At 47.8% G+C, this 19,046-nt stretch overlaps 1 protein-coding gene across 2 annotated transcripts in view; it reads left to right on the plus strand.

Annotated features, from left to right (window-relative positions):
• Nucleotides 1–1,372: 1,372 nt before the first annotated feature.
• The window catches only part of ccdc92 (coiled-coil domain containing 92), a 36,993-nt gene continuing 19,319 nt past the window's right edge, over nt 1,373–19,046 (plus strand). The window contains exons 1-2 of one of the 2 annotated variants that reach the window (XM_078227085.1): nt 1,373–1,475; nt 14,764–14,921. The gene's annotated coding sequence lies outside the window, so the exon portion shown is untranslated. The remainder of the gene's footprint in view (nt 1,476–14,763; nt 14,922–19,046) is intronic. The other variant, XM_078227086.1, reaches the window with a different exon arrangement.

Below are 19,046 nucleotides of genomic sequence, written 5' to 3' on the forward strand. Positions count from 1 at the left end.
CAAGTCATGGGGGTTACAGATAGTGTGACATGAACCCAAGATCCCAGTTGAGGCCGTCCTCATGTGTGCGGAACTTCGCTATCAGTCTCTGTTCAGCGACTCTGCGTTGTCGTGTGTCGTGAAGGCTGCCTTGGAGAATGCTTACCCGAAGATCAGAGGCCGAATGCCCGTGACCGCTGAAGTGTTCCCCCACAGGAAGAGAACACTCTTGCCTGATGATTGTCGAGCGGTTCATGTCACGCTATCTGTAACCCCCACGACTTGCCTGGACTTGCAAAATCTCACTTACTGTCTTGTCTGGAGACAATACACATCTCTTTAACCTGTGCTTAACTCTCTCTCCACTCACATTGTCTGTACCTTTAAGACTTGATTACCTGTAAAGATTCGCATTCCAACCATTACTCATTATTCTGTAAATTGAGTTTGTGTCTTTATATGCCCTGTTTGTTAATAGAACTCCTCACTCACCTGAAGAAGATGTTTAAGGCTCCGAAAGCTCGTGCTACCAAATAAACCTGTTGGGCTTTAACCTGGTGTTGTGAGACTCCTTACTGTGTTTACCCCAGTCCAACGCCGGCATCTCCACAGAGGAAACCCATGCAGACACAGGGAGAACATGCAGACTCCACACAGACAGTGACCCAAGCCGGGAATCGAACCCGGGTCCCTGGAGCTGTGAGATAGCAGTGCTTACCACTGAGCTTCCCCACGCCAATCCTTCACCTGAACCTCACAGCCTGAGGGCGGGGCTGGCGCTCTGCGGGGCGGGGTTTTCGATCTGGGGGCGGGGCTGGCACTCTGGAGGCGGGGCTGGCGCTCTGGGGGCAGGGCTGGAGCTCTGGGGGCGGGGCTTGAGCTCTGAGGGCGGGGATGGTGCTCTGGGGGGAATAGCGTTCTGGGGGCGGGGTTGGCGCTCTGGGGGCGGGCTGGCGGTGTGGGGCGGGGTTTTCGATCTGGGGGCGGGGCTACTGCTCTGGGGGCGGGACTGGCATTCTGGGGGCGGGGCTGGCGCTCTGGGGGCGGGGCTGGCGCTCTGGGGGCGGGGATGGAGCTCTGGGGGCGGGATTGGCGTTCTGGGGGCGGGGTTGGCGCTCTGGGGGCGGGGCTGGCGGTGTGGGGCGGAGTTTTCGATCTGGGGGCGGGGCTAGCGCTCTGGGGGCGGGACTGGCGCTCTGGGGGCGGGACTGGCACTCTGGGGGCGGGGCTGGCGCTCTGAGGGCGGGGATGGTGCTCTGGGGGCGGGCCTGGAGCTCTGGGGGCGGGATTGGCGCTCTGGGGGCGGGGCTGGCGGTGTGGGGCGGGGTTTCTCAATCCGGGGGCGGGGCTGGCGGTGTGGGGCGGGGTTTCTCGATCTGGGGGCGGGGCTGGCGCTCTGGGGGCGGGGCTGGAGGGGCGCGCGGCCGTTTCCATGGAGCCGGTTTAGCGGCTCGGAGAGCGGGTGGACAATCAAAACAAGCGGAGAGAGAGAGCGGGTAAATAGCGGGCAATGGACCGGGACAGGGCCGGGAGGGAGCGGGGCTGAGCTGCCGCCGCGCCAATACCGGGCCGCGGGGGGGGGAGCGGGCCTGGAGCAGCCATTCACATCCCCGCATTGCGGGTACGGAATGGGGCTGCGGCCTCGCCCTTTCCCGGAGCGGAGCCGCCCTGAGGGGGAGAGAGACCCGGGGAGGGGAACGTGAGAGGGGGGTGTATACGGGGCTGAGGGGGGGTGTATACGGGGCTGAGGGGGGGGTGTATACGGGGCTGAGGGGGGGGTGTATACGGGGCTGAGGGGGGGTGTATACGGGGCTGAGGGGGGGTGTATACGGGGCTGAGGGGGAGTGTGTATACGGGGCTGAGGGGGGGTGTATACGGGGCTGAGGGGGGGTGTATACGGGGCTGAGGGGGGGTGTATACGGGGCTGAGGGGGGGTGTATACGGGGCTGAGAGGGGGTGTATACGGGGCTGAGAGGGGGTGTATACGGGGCTGAGGGGGGGTGTATACGGGGCTGAGGGGGGGTGTATACGGGGCTGAAGGGGGGGTGTATACGGGGCTGAAGGGGGGGTGTATACGGGGCTGAGGGGGGGTGTATACGGGGCTGAGGGGGGTGTATATAATGGGATTGTATATGGGCTGAGGGTGGTGTACATGGGTTGAGTGGGGTGTATATACGTTGAGTGTGGTCTGTGGATATTTCCCCCCAAAGGGTCACTGATTCTGCTGATCTCAATCTGCAGTTTAACAGTGGTTTAAGTTTATTTATTAGTGTGTGGGTCTGAAGGGAAGTTGGCGCTGCTGATGTGGGGATTCAGTTGCGTATTTACAGGGTTATTGTTATCTCTCAGACTGCACTCAGACACTGGCCAATTACTTTCTGCATTTGCACAGTTTTGCTTTAACAATGTGAGTGGGTGACAGCCTGCTAGAGGCAACGACATTTTCCCAGCACAAGGTCAGAGCTGCAGTCACTCAGCATCTGGGTAAATGCAGTAAGCAGTCTCCTTGTTGCTGTTGTTTGCTGCATTGCTCAGGCCTTTCTCAATGCAGAGACTGTAAGATGAATTGGTTTCAATCTGGGCAGCACTTTTATTTATTCATTATTTATTCATTCGTCAGATGTGAGTGTCAAAGGCTGGGCAAGCATTTATTGCCCATCCCTAGTTGTCCTTGAGAAGGTGGTGGTGAGCCACCATCTTGAACTGCTGCAATCCATGTGGTGTAGGTAAGCCCACAGTGCTGTTAGGGAGAAAGTTCAGGATTTTAACCCAGCAACAGTGAAGAAACAGCCAATATATTTCCAAGTCAGGATAGTGAGTGACTTGGAGGGGAACCTCAGGGTGGTGGTGTTTCCAGGTATCTGCTGCCCTTGTCTTTCTAGGAAGTAGTGGTCGTGGGTTTGGAAGGTGCTGCCTAAGGAACCTTGGTGAGTTCCTGCAGTGCATCTTGCAGATGGCACACACTGCTGCCACTGTTCATCAGTGGTGAGGGAGTGAATGTTTGTGAATGGGGTGCCAATCTAGTGGGCAGCATTGCCCTGGATGGTGTCCACCTTGTGTTGGAGCTGCACTCATCCAAGCAAGTGGAGAGTATTCCATCATACTCCTGACATGTGTCTTGTAGATGATGGACAGGCTTTGGAGAATCAGGAGGTGAGGTACTCACTGCAGGATTCCCAGCCTCTGACCTGCTCTGGTAGCCACAGTATTTATATGGCTAGCCCAGTTCAGTTTCCAGTTAATCATAACCCCCCCAGGGTGTTGATAGCAGAGGATTCAGTGATGGTAATGCCATTGAATGTCAAGGGGCGATGGTTAGATCATCTCTTTTTGGAGATGGTCATTGCCTGGCATTTATGTGGCATGAATGTTACTTGCCACTTGTCAGCCCAAGCCTGGATATTGTCCAGGTCTTGCTGCATTTGGTCATGGACTGCTTTAGTATCTGAGGAGTTGCGAATGAACATTGTGCAATCATCAGCAAACATCCCCACTCTGACCTTATGATGAAAGGAAGGTCATTGATGAAGCAGCTGAAGATTGTTGGGCCCAGGACACTACCCTGAGGGACTCCTGCAGAGATGTCCTGGAGCTGAGATGATTGACTTCCAACCACCGCAACCATCTTCCTTTGTGCCAGGGATGACTTCAACCAGTGGCGAGTTTTCCCCAGATTCCCATTGACTCCAGTTTTGCTAGGGCTCCTTGATGCCACACTCGGTCAAATGTTGCCTTGATGTCAAGGGCAGTCACTCTCGCCTCATCTAACCTGACACCCAGCATTGCCCTTCGCCAAAGATGCCCTAAGCTTGAGTTGTCCAAAACCCAGTTGCCTATATTTTAATCTCCTGTGCTCACCAGCCTGCGTTAGCTCCTGGTTCAGCAATGCCATTCACCTATCTTATCTAACCCCTTGTTACAGAGTCCAGAACCTAAAGTAGTTTCTGGAATCATTCCTGAAGTTTTGCCTGCGCTGTTTAATGTCGATATCAATTCCAGATATTAATCACTTGTGTGGAGCTGAGCTGCCTAATTTCTATCATGGTTTGTTTTCCTCGTCTGAACCCAGTGCCTCGGAGAACCTCCCCTGTACTGTCTCCTAATCACCCGAGCTGCTCATTCCTGCTTTCAAATCTCTCCCCATCAAACATCAGCAAATTATCTCCTCCATATCTGATATCTCACACCTTTCATTCCCCTTGCTCACAGTGTAACAGAATGTGTGTGTATGTGTGTGCACGTGTCAAACTCACCTGATGAAGGAGCAGCGCTCGTGATTCCAAATAAACCTGTTGGGCTTTAACCTGGTGTTGTGAGACTTCTTCCTGTGCCCACCCCAGTCCAACGCCAGCATCTCCATATCATGACTCTCTTCCAAAGCCAACTTTATTTTTTAACTAGAATCATTTTTTTTTTTGGCAAACCTTTTCCTCCTAAATGGCTTCACTTCCTGCCTGGTTCGGCAACCTCTTCATATTATTGCCTTCACAAGATCCTCCATTCCAATAACAGCATCCTCTCCCAAACCAACATGCCCAGAATCAATACGTTAATCACTCAAAACCATTACTAATAAGCAGATCATGTTGTATGACTGACACCGGACCCCAAAAGCAACTGCTGTGCTCGGAATACCTTCATGGCAGGAGACCCCCCCCCCCCCCCCCCCGCCCCCAAAGACGGACAGTGAAACATTTCATGGTGTCCTTAAAGTATCCATGAAAACATCAAACATCCACACTTCTTGTGGGAGCCCCGGGCTTGTAACTGGCCAAAATGGAGAAGGTTTATTCGGGAAGGCACCAACACTTTGAGAGACTTTGCTGCAAGCAGAGGTGAGGTTGAGGCTCAGAGGGAATGCTTCAACCAATTCATCCATCCGACATTGCCACCACGTGGCCGAATTTGTCGATCTCACATTGGGGTTATCGGCCTTCTCGGAACCTATTAAACTGGAGTTGAAGCAAATAACCCTCGATCCTGCCGGACTGTCCATGGAGATGACATTGTAGTAGAATGTGTGTGTGCATGCGTGCGTCAGTGTGCCATTTGAGTTAAAATTCTAAATTGGGGCAAGGCCAATTTTGATGGTATCAGGCAGGAACTTTCAACTGTTAATTGGGGGAGTCTGTGGGAAGGCAAAGGGATGTCTGATAAGTGGGAGACTTTCAAAAGTGTGTCAACCAGGGTTCAGTGTAAGTACATTCCTCTTTGAAGGGCAAGGCTGGCAGAAGTAGGGGATCCTGGATGACTCGGGATATTGAGGCCCTGGTCAAGAAGAAGGAGGAGGCACCTGACATGCATAGGCAGCTGGGATCAAGTGGATTCCTTGAAGAGTACAGAGCGTGTAGGAGTAGAGCTAAGAGAGAAATCAGGAGGGTAAAAAGGATTTCATTGGTCAGAACATTGAATGCAAGAGTTGAGACATCCTGTTGAAGTTGTACAAGACATTGGTAAGGCCACACTTGGAATACTGTGTACAGTTCTGGTCACCCTATTATAGAAAGGATATCATTAAACTAGGAAAAGTGCAGAAAAGATTTACTAGGATGCTACCAGGACTTGATGGTTTGAGTTATAAGGAGAGGCTGGATAGACTGGGATATTTTTCTCTGGAGCGTAGATAGATCAGCTAGATAGTCAATATTTTTTCCCAACGGTAGGGGAGTCTAAAACTAGAGGGTATAGGTTTAAGGGGAGAGATACAAAAAGATCCAGAGGACCAATTTTTTCACAGTGTGTTTTTGGAACAAGCTGCCAGAGGTAGTAGTAGAGGCGGGTACAATTTTGTCTTTTAAAAAGCATTTAGACAGTTACATGGGTAAGATGGGTATAGAGGGATATGGGCCAAATGCGGGCAATTGGGATTAGCTTCGGGGTTTAAAAAAAGAGGTGGCATGGACAGGTTGGGCTGAAGGACCTGTTTCCATGCTGTAAACCTCTGACTCTATTTCAACATAGTCTAGCTTCATGGAATGATGTGGCAATAGAAAGAAGCCTTTCAACTCCTCAATTCTTTGTTGGAACTTGAAGATGTTTCATTTAGTCGCACTCTCCTGCTCTTTCCCCTTTGCCCAGCGGATATGTTGTTTGGGAGCTGCAGCTTTTATTGATGCAAAGACTGGAGTTGCACTAATTAATATATATTCTATTCCAATGTTGTAATGCCTGCCAGGCTCTGGTTAGTGTTAATCCTGGTGTTGGAATGCAATACTGCCTCACTGCAGTTGGTATTAATCCCAGTGTTGAAATGCATTACTGCCTGGGTGCAGTTGGTGTTAAACCCGATGTTGGAATGCGTTGCTGCCTGGGTGCAGTTAGTGTTAAACCCAGTGTTGGAATGCATTGCTGCCTGGGTGCAGTTGGTGTTAAACCCAGTGTTGGAATGCATTGCTGCCTTGCTGCAGTTAGTGTTAATCCCAGTGCTGGAATGCATTGCTGCCTGGCTGCAGTTAGTGTTAATCCCAGTGTTGGAATGCATTGCTGCCTGGGTGCAGTTAGTGTTAATCCCAGTGTTGGAATGCATTGCTGCCTGGGTGTAGTTGGTGTTAATGTATTTTATTTAAAATGTATTTGGAGTTAGTCACAAAGCAGTCCTAAATTGTTCACATCTTCACCTCAATGTAATAATGATTCACCATGGCAACTGATAGTGAGGTGCAATAAAATAAGATGATGTGTGAATGGGGCAGTGAATTTACTTTGAGAGAGTTCAGCAGTGGGAACCTGTAATTCCCTGAATGACTCTCGTTCCAATTGGTCGAGGTGCTGTGTGCATGGTAAGCGGGGTTTGAGATAGGCCGGAGTTTGGAGCGAGGGTGGGGATAGAGATTGAAAACCTTGTCGGGAGGAATATTTGACCTTTGGAGCTGTGTGTAGCCGCAGCTCAATTCATTATTTATCATTTGATATTTGCCATAGAGATGTGTTGCTGCAGCTTTCTGACAAGGCTATCGCACGCTTCTCCCTGCGAGTTCAAGTGAATTTACCTCCTGAAAGCACAGGAGTTGGCTTGTAAATGCACTTGTCTTATTGAAACCGCTGTGGCTGCATTGTGCCGTTAGATTGAGTGAGCATGAGGATTGCCAAAGGCATCATTCCCCTTGCTAACTGACAGCTTGATGTTCACATTCAGCTGATCTGTTCAACAAATGCAATTCGCTTTTGCTTACTTACCCAGTAGCTGCTCAATATTCAATTAGAAAACCTTTTCTTAAGCAGTTCTGATGGTCATTAAGAATCATCTTGCTAATATTTAGATGCTTATATTCTGTGTGAAGTATTTAACATACTTGCATTTTTTTAAAAATCTATTATATTTTTAAACCAGCACAGAACCAGGTCATGTCAACCAATAAAAACGATGCCCTTCCCAATCGTAATGTTAGTTTCCAGCTTCGCAGTGGATAACAACAACACAACCTATTAAACCTTACAGCTGCTCCCTAGTCTCTGACATACTCTCCCCCATTGCACACTTCATCTTGTTTGACGTTGCTTACTAATTCTCATAAATCACTTTAATATGTATTACATTTTCATTATAAGATATTTTTATTTCAAATTTCCACAGTTTATTGTTTTAATCCGTTATTGAGTTGTGTTTATGTCAGATTCCCTGTAAATGTGTCAGGATTGCCCCTGTTTGGACATGTTATCTCAATATGTGCAAATCGCTCTAATTGCAGAGCAGCCGACACTAGGTATGCTGTCTCCCAGGCCCTTTCTCCATGCTGCACGGCAACTTAATGAATTAAGGAAGTTATTATGTTAAGGTGTCTCTGCCAGATCCACCCATGTAAAATAACTGCCACTTTACATTGCCTCATGTCCAACCTCCCACTTGTAGGGTCATTCAGGATATCCAGCATGGAAAAAGGCCATTCAGCCCAACCAGTCATGCTGGTGTTTCTGCTCCACTGGAACCTACTCCTATTGTCACCTTCTATCCCTCCTACGTTCCTTCTTCAAATGCCTGTCTGGCTTGCCCGTAACTGCATCTATACTGTTCACTTTCACATTCTCATTATTCATGAGGTAAAGGAGCTTCTTCCGAGTTCCCGATTCCTTAGTTGCCATCCATGTGTAGAACCATCACATCTCCCTCCTCTGTGCAAACCTGCTTCTTAATCCATTTTACTGGTTACTGAGGACCCAACCTCTTGGTGATGAAGTGCCAGCTGCTATTTCTCACATGAAGTTCCTTCTACCTCTCCAACCACCATGAACATTTGTGATTCAAATACCGACTTCTCCTCCCCTCCTTCGTAGACTCATAGAATCATACAGTGCAGAAGAGGCCCTTCAGCCCAGCGTGTCTGCACCAACATGCAAGAAACACCTGAACTCCCACCTAATCTCATTTCCCAGCACTTGGCCCATAGACCTGAATGTTATGATGTGCCAAGTTCTTACCCAGGAACTTTTGAAAGGATGTGCGACAACTCGCCTTCCAGGCAGCGCATTCCAGACCGTCACCACCCTCTGGGTAAAAAGGTAAAAGGTTTTTCCTCACATCCCCCAAACCTCCTGCCCCTCACCTTGAACTTGTGTCCCCCCATGACTGACCCTTCAACTAAGGGGAACAACTGTTCCCTATCCATTCTGTCCATGGTAGAATTGTTTGTTGAGGTGGATAATGATGTAGTTGATTCTGAGACCAGGATCCTGAATCTCAGTAAAGGTAACTATGGTGGTATGAGGCATGAATTAGGCATGAATTGGCCATGATGGACTGGGAAACATTACTGAAAGGAAAGACAGTGGACAGGCAATGGCAAGCATTTAAAGAATGAAAGGGTAAACTCCAGAAGTTGTTTATTCCTATTTGGCACCAGAGTGGTAAGGGAATTGTGGCCAAACCATGGCTCACAAGGGAAATTAGAGATAATATTAGATTCAAAGATGAAGCGTACAAATTGGCAAGAGAAAACAATAATCCTGAGGATTGGAAGCAGTTTAAAATTTAGCAAAAGAGGGCCATGCGATTAAGAAGGGGAAAATAGAGTATGAAGGTAATCTAGCGGGGAACATAAAACTGATTGTCAACGTTTCTATAGGTATGTAAAGAGAAAAAGATTGACAAAAACGAATGTAGGCCCCTTACAGTCAGTAATGGGAGATTTCGTAATAGGGAACCAAGAAACGGCTGAGAAACTAAATTTGTACTTTGCTTCAGTCTTCACAAAGGAAGACATGAATAATGTACCAGAAGTTCTAAGGGGAACAAGTTTTTGTGAGGAGCTGGAGGAAATCAGTATAAGTAGAGAAATGACTTTGGGGAAATTGATGGGATTAAAGGTGGATCCTGATAATCTTAAGGAAGTGGCCTTGGAAATAGATTCATTGGTGGTCATTTTCCAAAATGCTTTGGGCTCTGGATTGGTTCCTACAGATTGGAGGGTAGCTAATGTATGCCCCCTATTCAAAAAGGGAGGTCGAGAGAAAACAGGGAACTATAGGCCAGTGAGCCTAACGTCAGTACTGGGGAAGTTGCTAGAGTCTCTTATCAAGGATTTCATAACTCAGCATTTGGAAGGCAGTGGTATAATCAGACAAAGTCAGCATGGATTTACAAAGGGAAAATCATGCTTGGCGAATCTATTAGAATTCTTTGAGGAGGTAACTAGTTGAGTTGGCCAAGGAAAACCAAGGAATGTAGTTTATTTAGACTTTCAGAAGGACTTCCCTGCTTTTGCAATCTATGCCTCGAGTGATAAAGGCAAGTGTCCCAAATGCCTTTTTCACCACTCTACTAACATGCCCTTCTGTCTTCAGAGATCTGTGGACAAACACGCCAAGGTCCCTAGTGTCCTACCATTCATTGAATACTTCCTTGTCAAATTACTCCTTCCAAATTGTATCACCTCACACCTTTCAGGGGTGATCCAAATGATAATGAGTTTATACGGTGGAAACGTGCACAGCTGAAATATTGGTGCAGCTGAATGGAACTAATGGGGTCTGTGAGATGAACAGTGCGTTCCTCACCATATCCCCAATAAGACAAAGCAGGAGGTAGTGGGTCCCCAATCCAACCCAAGACTTCAACGCACCAATCAAGGCAGCTATCCCTGAGGGAGGGCCGCACTGCGGGGGAGTCAGTGCCGAGGGAGGGCCGCACTGCGGGGGAGTCAGTGCCGAGGGAGGGCCGCACTGCGGGGGAGTCAGTGCCGAGGGAGGGCCGCACTGCGGGGGAGTCAGTGCCGAGGGAGGGCCGCACTGCGGGGGAGTCAGTGCCGAGGGGGGGCCGCACTGTGGGGGAGTCAGTGCCGAGGAAGGGCCGCATTGTGGGGGAGTCGGTGCTGAGGGAGGGCCGCACTGTGGGGGAGTCAGTGCCGAGGGAGGGCCGCACTGCGGGGGAGTCAGTGCCGAGGGAGGGCCGCACTGCGGGGGAGTCATGGCGAGGGAGGGCCGCACTGCGGGGGAGTCAGTGCCGAGGGAGGGCCGCACTGCGGGAGAGTCAGTGCCGAGGGAGGGCCGCACTACAGGGGAGTCAGTGCCGAGGGAGGGCCGCACTGCGGGGGAGTCAGTGCTGAGGGAGGGCCGCACTGCGGGGGAGTCAGTGCTGAGGAAGGGCCGCACTGCGGGAGGGCGAATGTCAAGAAATGAGACTTTAAATGGGGCCCTATCTGCGCTTTTAGATAAATGTAAAACAATTCCATGGCACTGTTTTGGCGAACAGGATTTATCCACAGTGTATTGGCGAAAATTTATCAATATCACCAAAATACACTATCTGTTGAGTGTGTGCTGTGCACACATTGACTGCACACATATCCGTATCCTGCATTACAACAGTGACTTGAGTTAAAAATATATATTTAATTGGCGATAAAGCAGTTGTGAAAGGTGCTGTATGAATTGAAGTCTGTCTTTTTAATTTTCAGTGAGACAGGGATCGCTCCTGTGCCAGTTTGATTTGTCAGTGCCCCTTTAGTCTGGAATGGGTTTTGGGTCGGTTAAACCGAGCATCATGGGCAGAGCTTTGTGACACTGCCTTTCTGTGATCTCATTCCATACCACAGTGACATCAGTGCCATTGACCAATGACATGAGGTTTTTTGCATTACATTCCATGGACTGATGGCATACAGGTTTAATGTATAATTAAAGCTGCCATTAGTGTAAAGTGTGGCACCCGGAGCCCTCGTGATTGCGACTGACCAATGAGATTTGCTGGTAATGTACATTAATAGCTCTTATGGCAGCACGCCATGTTCATTTGAATGTGTTCTCAGTTGCGGAACGCCAGGCAGACTCCAAGCAGGCAGTGATCTCAAGGTGATGGCTCACTTCATTTCCTATCCTTCTCACCATATTCAGTAGTAAAAGTGTCTGTCTCTTTGGTATTATTGGGAGCTTCACTACATCCCAGTGTCCTTCTTTCAGCAGCTCCAAACATTAGGGCATCTGAATTATTTTATTTCTGGCTGTTGCACTTGGCTTGGGTTAGGCAGATATCTAGAGATTCCAGACATCAGCAGGCTGACCTAATTTCAGTGTGAAATATCATTCCTGTAAGTGCAGCAATCAAATCCTCCCCTTTGTTTCCAAATCCCTCTGCAGCACCTGTATGCTGTGCAATCCAAAGATGTTTTAAAATAGAAAGGAGTTGATGTCTGGGTCTAATTACAAAGCATTCATTCAATTTGAATGATTATAAATATCTTCCTGAATCATTAGAGTGAAACTCAAGGGCTTTTAAAGTGTCATCAAAAACCCAAGTACAAAACAGTCTCGCAATTCTCCTTGATGTCTTTCATTTTGAAAAGGTTGATGCAATAGCATTCCTGAAGGACAAATGGTTTATAAATTTCCTGTAGCTGCCTCTGCTATCTCGTATCTTGAATACTGTTTATGTCTATCTCTGTCTTTGCCTTTTCTCTGTCTCTCTCTCCTCATTCTGACCTCCTTGTGTTTCTGTTTGAAATGAATTGATGTTCCTTTGAACATTAAATGCTGCTGCAAAGGCTTTTATTTCAGCAAATATGTATCTGTACCTGACAGAGTTGATGGTCTTATCTCATTCCAGGTTAAATTTCCCACCTCTCACCCTGGGATATTTATTTTCCAATTGAGTAAACTGGTCCAATGAGTGTTTACTGATCGAGCTGTGGGTTCAGAGAGAGCGAAAACCAAGAGCTGAGTGTGGGACCCCAGGTTGGAGATCAGAGAGCAACAAAGCTAAAGGCCGTTGAAATAGATGGGAAGTAGCGAGTCTATCTGGAGATAGTGATGGAAGCAGCCAGGTTGTCTCTTGTCAACTCGCAAATGAACCCTCGTGTGGGATGCTCTTTGGTATCACATGTGATGAGTCACCTCTGGCCCTGCACAAGCCTCCAACAGACCAGCCACAACAAATTCTGGAGAAACTCAGGCCTAACAGAATCTGTGGAGAGAGAATCGAGCCAACGTTTCGAGTCAGCACTGACCCTTCGTCAGAGCTGAAGAGAAGGAAAATCGGACAAGATTTATACTAGGAGGATGGGGGGCGGGGGAGGCGGGATTTGGACAAAGGGATGTAAATGGTGATGATAAATGCTGAGAAAGGTGCTAAAAGTGTCCATTAAGTGATTGGAATGTGTGAATGGCAGAACAAAGGTACAGATTGTTCGGGGACTACCTGAGAAATGTGGCAGTTGGTTCTGGGGAGGGGGAAGGACGGGTTTGGAGATCAGAATGAGAGTGAGATTTCAGAAGTGGATAAATAAGAATAAAAAGCGATATCTGAAATCTCATCTCCAAACCCTCCCTTACCCCCCAGAACCAACTGCCACATTCCTCAGGTAGTCCCCCAAAACAATCTGTACCTCTGTTCTGCCATTCACACATTCCAATCACTTAATGGAAGCTTTTAACACCTTTCTCAGTATTTATCATCACCATTTACATTCCCTTTGTCCAATTACAGCCACTCCCCCCCCCCCTCCTCATAGTATAAATCTTGTCCAATTTTCCTTCTCTTCAGCTTTGATGAAGAGTCATCTAGACTCAAGGTGTTGGCTCGATTCTCTCTCAGTAAGAGTTTTAGCAACACCAGGTTAAAGTCCAACAGGTTTATTTGGTAGCAAATGCTATTAGCTTTCAGAGCGCTGCTCCTTCGTCAGATGGAGTGGAAATCTGCTCTCAAACAGGGCACAGAGACACAAAATCAAGTTACAGAATACTGATTAGAATGCGAATCTCTACAGCCAACCAGGCCTTAAAGATACAGACAATGTGAGTGGAGGGAGCATTAAGCACTGGTTAAAGAGATGTGTATTGTCTCCAGACAGGGCAGCCAGTGAGATTCTGCAAGTCCAGGAGGCAAACTGTGGGGGTTACTGATAGTGTGACATAAACCCAACATCCCGGTTTAGGCCGTCCTCATGTGTGCGGAACTTGGCTATCAGTTTCTGCTCAGCGACTCTGCGCTGTCGTGTGTCGTGAAGGCCGCCTTGGAGAACGCTTACCCGAAGATCAGAGGCTGAATGCCCATCTATTCTCTCTCCGCAGATACTATCGTACCTGCTGAGTTTCTCTAGCATTTTTCTGTTTTGTTCTGGATTCCAGCATCTGCAGTATTTTGATTGTATCCAACAGACCAGTCGGCTCACTACAAAGTGAGACTCATGACTGATTTTTAATGGAATTTAATTTACCTTGACATTCATAGAGTGCAAAGACATCGACATGGGATGTCCCTTGCAGATCTCCAGCCAATATTGTGTTCTCCCATTGTTGGGAGCTCTGGGATGGTTCTTTATCTACACCAGAATTAGTTTCTGGATGCTACCTGTACATGATGCAGTAGATTGGTAATTTATATTTACCTTTTTAGCGAGAAAAGTGATAGGCCCATAGCTTCCTGGTTTCCCAGTGTCGCATTTGGGGGTTACTCCAATGATGTGCTGGGGAATCCTTCTCGGAAGTTCCCACATAAGAATTTACCTTGCAATTGTCCAGAAATGCTAACTCCCTCTGGACAGTTGCGCTGGACTGAGAACCACCTGACGATTGCTAACTTCGGATAGCTCTGCCAGTTTTCATAGAATCCCTACAGTGCAGAAGGAGGCCATTCAGCCCATCGAGTCTGCACCAACCCCGACAGAGTATCTTACCCAGGCCCTTTCCTCAACTCTGTCCCCGTTAACCCTACACACCTGATAGTTACTCTGACAGATTTAGAAGGGGGAAAAAAAACTTCTAACTCCAGAGTAACTATTTAACCACCCAGAGCAAGTCCTGCACAATGCACCCTGCACAAACACAGCCCTCACCCCCTCCCCCAAACACTGGGGCACCTCACCCCGCACCCTCACATCCGCTGCACCTCCCACCCCCCCGGTCTCCCCCCTTCCCCACTCCCAGTCACCCTGCCCTAAATATTGGGAGTGACTTACCTCTGTGCGCCATTACTCAATGTGGGGGGTACGTTTTGCTGCTCCTGTCCCACCCAGCCTGAGTGAGGAAGGTTAGGCGAGACACAGGCTTCGGAATCCCACCGAAGGTAAGTTCGTTCAGAGTGGAAATCCGACAGAGATTGCCAATCTGAGGAAGTTATATACGCCGGAATTCTACGGTCCCGCCTGCCACAGAATCAGAGCAGGCGAGGGGCGGACAATGGAAATGTGCCTGATCTCGGGCGGGATTTTCCGGTCTCACTTGAGCAAGGCTGTAAAATCCCACCCATAGTCTCTTCAAAGCATGGAAGTACTTTAAATACAGGTGAGGAGTAGAGGTAGGCCACGTGGTATTTGCTCTTGATTTTCCGTTTTCTCTTGATTTTCTCTTCATTCCCAGGGTTGAAAGTTGATTTGTGATAAAATTCCAATGAATAAACAGTAGCACAGCATCAGTAAGATTGCAGTGAGTGTACAAGTGGGCAGTACTCCCAAGATTCTTCTCTTGTGATGGAGTGCTATTCACCTACAGAAAAAACAGAGAAAATGTGAGTAGGAGTAAGTCCATTCATCCTTTTGAGTTTGTGCTGCCATCCGACAAGATCTTGGGTGACCTTCTGCCCAAATTCCATCTTCTCCGCATCTCTATCTGAAATGGCCAACTCTTTACCCCGAGACCATGACCCTCAGTTCTAGCTTGCCCAAACAGAAGTAACAACATTTACCCGACCATGCCCCTTGTTTTAATGAGATCAATTCTCAGTCTTTTAAATTGTAAATTCTAGGAGTTATTAGCCTTGTTTACTCAATCTCTCCTCATGGAACAATTCACATAACTACTTATATTCGTATAGCCAGTGCTTAATGAACCATCCCAGGATGCTTCACAGGAGCATTATGAGTGTGATACTGAGCTACGTAAGGAGGTATTAGGTCAGGTGGCCAAAAGCTTGGTCAAAGAAACAGGTTTTAATGAGCAGGAAAGTGAAGTTTAGGGAGGAGTTCCAGAGACTAGGGCATTAGTCAACTGACGGTACCACTGTCAATGGCCATCCCAGAAATCGATCTAGTGAATTTTTTTTTATTCATTCGTGGGACACGGGCGCCGCTGGCTGACCAACATTTATTGCCCATCCCTAGTTGGCCGAGGGCAGTTGAGAGTCACCCATATTGTTGTGGCCCAGACCAGATAAGGACGGCAGATTTCCTTCCCTAAAGGACATGAGTGAACCAGATGGGTTTTTACAACAATCGACAATGGTTTCATGACCATCAGCAGATTGGTAATTCCAGATATTTTTTATTGAATTCAAATTCCACCAGCTGCCGTGGCAGGATTTTGTTGAACTCCTCCTCGGGTTAACCTTCCTTGGGTAAAGAGACCAAAACTGTGCATTGTACCCCAGGTGTATCCTCACCAGGGCTCTATATAATTATAATCAGCTTTCCTTACTCTTGAATTCCAATCCCCTTCTGACAAAAGCTAACATACCATTTGTTTTACTAATTGTTTTCCATACCTGCATGTAAACTTTGTGATGTATGTACAAGGACACCCAGGTCTCTCTGAACACTGACATTTCCCTCTCTGTCATAATTTAAACAATCTCATACTTTTATCACCTGAAGTGGATAACTTCACACTTCAGCACGCAATGCATTCCATCTACCATGTTCTTGCTCATTCACCCAACCTGTCTCTATCGCTCTGCAACCTCATCTTTGATTTGATTTATTATTGTCACATGTATTAACATATAGTGAAAAATATTGTGTCTTGCGCGCTACACAGACAAAACATACCGTTCATAGAGAAGGAAATGAGAGTGTAGAATGTAGTGTTACAGTCATAGCTAGGGTGTAGAGAAAGATCAGCTTAATGCAAGGTAAGTCCATGCAAAAGTCTGACAGCAGCAGGGAAGAAGCTACCCTTGAGTCGGTTGGTACATGACCTCAGACTTTTGTATCTTTTTCCCGAAGGAAGAAGGTGGAAGAGAGAATGTCCGGGGTGTGTGGGGTTCTTAATTATACTGGCTGCTTTGCCGAGGCAGCGGAAAGTGTAGACAGAGTCAATGGATGGGAGGCTGGTTTGCATGGTGGATTGGGCTACATTCATGACCTTTTGTAGTTCCTTGTGGTCTTGGGCAGAGCAGGAAACATACCAAGCTGTGATACAACCAGGAAGAATGCTTTCTATGCTGCATCTGTAAAAGTTGGTGAGAGTCGTAGCTGACTGTTTGCTTTCTCACGTTATTTTGTATATCCGCTAACATGGATATATTGCACAGAATCCCCTTCTCTAAGTCATTAATATAGTCTGTAATTAGCTGAGATCCCAGCACTGATTATTACAAAATTCAAACTCCAAAATTGCCCCATTTATTCTCCCGCAGTGTTTCTGTCCATTGACCAACCCTCACTCCATGCCAGTATAGTGCCCCCAATCCCATGAGTTCCAGTTATGTGTCCTTATCAAATGCTTTTGGAAAATCCAAATACATCCCATCCACTGGTTCACTTTTATCCATCCTACTAGTTATAGCTTCAGAAAAAAATGATGACTTATCAAACATGATTTCCCTTTCATAAATCCATGCTAACTCTTACTAATCATGTTCTGATTTTCAAAGAGCCCTGTTAGTTTTTAGTTTTTTGTTAGTTTATTTATTAGTGTCACAAGTAGGCATGCATTAACACTGTAGTGAAGTTACTGTGAAAATCCCCCAGTCACCACACTCCAGCGCCTGTTCGGATACTGTATCCCTAATAGATTCTAGCCTTTTCCCTGCTACGGATGTCAGGCTAACTGGCCTATGGTTCTAGTGCCGGCCACCAATCAGTGGTTGACACTCTCGCCTCTGAGTCATAAGATTCTGGATTCAATTCCCGCTTCAGGGCTTTGATCAAGGCTGACTCTCTGTTGCAGTACTGAAGGCACGGTGGCACAGTGGTTAGCACTGCTGCCTCACAGCTCCAGGGACCCGGGTTCGATTCCCGGCTTGGGTCATTGTCAATGCGGAGCCTGCACATTCTCCCCGTGTCTGCGTGGGTTTCCTCCGGGGTGCTCTGGTTTCCTCCCATAGTCTGAAAGTACATTGACCTGAACAAGCGCCGGAGTGTGGCAACTAGGGGAATTTCACAGTAACTTCACTGCAGTGTTAATGTAAGCCTCACTTGTGACTAATAAATAAACTTTACTTTGAAGGAGCGCTGCATTGTCAGGAGCATTCTTTCAGCTGAGATGTTCAATCAAGGCCCAGCCTGCCCCTTCAACTGACTGTCAAAGATCTGATAGCACTGTTTAGCAGGAGAATTTCCCCCAATGTTCTGGCCCATATTCATCCGCCAATTGACGTGACAAAGACTGATGATCTGTTGTTCATTGCCATGTTGCTGTGTGGAATCTTGCTGTGCTACATTCCAGACATTAAACGGTGACCATACTTCAAAAAAGTACCTCTGGCTCAAAAGTGCTTTGAGATATCCGATAGGTGTGAAAGGTGCTATAGCAATGTAAGTTTGTCTTTTCTTCAGTTCTATGTTTTCTCTCTCCCTCCAACCTGTCTACGGACATGGGTGCTTGTGAATATCGATAAGACCCCAAGGTGGGGCGCATTGCAAGGCATCTGTTCTTTCCCTGTTTTACAGGCCACCTTGCTGCTTGCATTGCTGTAGTTAACATTGAACCTGTAACGGAGCAACACAACTGGTCCACATTTGACTTCTCCTCCATTTAGCTTTTTGTTTTGCAGGCCAGTTACAAAGCCCTGTGCTTTAGGTATGTAAGTAAATTGATGATATGGGGTACAGCTGGCGTGTAAGCCTCATGCCATGATGCTGCCCCTCAGCTCATCAGAAATCTGACTGACAGTTCCCTGGAGATTATTGCTATAGCAATAGCAAGCACTTCTCAGCTGTGTGCGGGCTATTCAACCAATTGACCGGTTCAGCTTCAACTTCAGTGGAAGAAAGGTGGCACAGTGGTTAGCACTGCTGTCTCACAGCGCCAGGGACCCAGGTTCAATTCCAGGCTCAAGTCACTTGTCTGTGTGGAGATTACATGTTCCCCCCGTGTCTGCGTGGGTTTCCTCCAGGTGCTCCGGTTTCCTCCGAAAGATGTGCTGATTAGGTGCATTGACCCGAACAGGTGCTGTGGTGTGGCGACTAGGGGAATTTCACAGTGACTTCATTGCAGTGTTAATCATAGATCATAGAATCCCTACAGTGCAGAAGGAGGCCATTTGGCCCATCAAGTCCGCACCGACCACGGTCCCACCCAGGCCCCATCCCCACACCCACATGCATTTACCCTAGCTAGACCCCCTCACACTAGGATTGCCAATCCCCCCAACCCGCACATCTTTAGACAGTAAGAGGAAACCGGAGCTCCCGGAGGAAACCCACGCAGACATGGGGAGAATGTGCAAATTCCAAACGGGCAGTGACCCAAGCCAGGATCGAACCTGGGTCCCTGGTGCTGCGAGATAGCAGTGCTAACCACCGTGCCTCCCCGCCGTTCTAGTGTGCATTAAATTTATTTAATCTTATTCATGGGGTCATGGTTAGTGAAACTGATTTAAATCTTGTGGCCCATTGAGATGAAGGAGGGCCACTCATGTGGCCCACTCACTAGCAAACTGTGAACATCCCCAGATTCTCTGGTCTGACCACATAATCAAAGTC

This window comes from Mustelus asterias, chromosome 13 (assembly GCF_964213995.1).
Source record: "Mustelus asterias chromosome 13, sMusAst1.hap1.1, whole genome shotgun sequence".
NCBI lineage: Eukaryota > Metazoa > Chordata > Chondrichthyes > Carcharhiniformes > Triakidae > Mustelus > Mustelus asterias.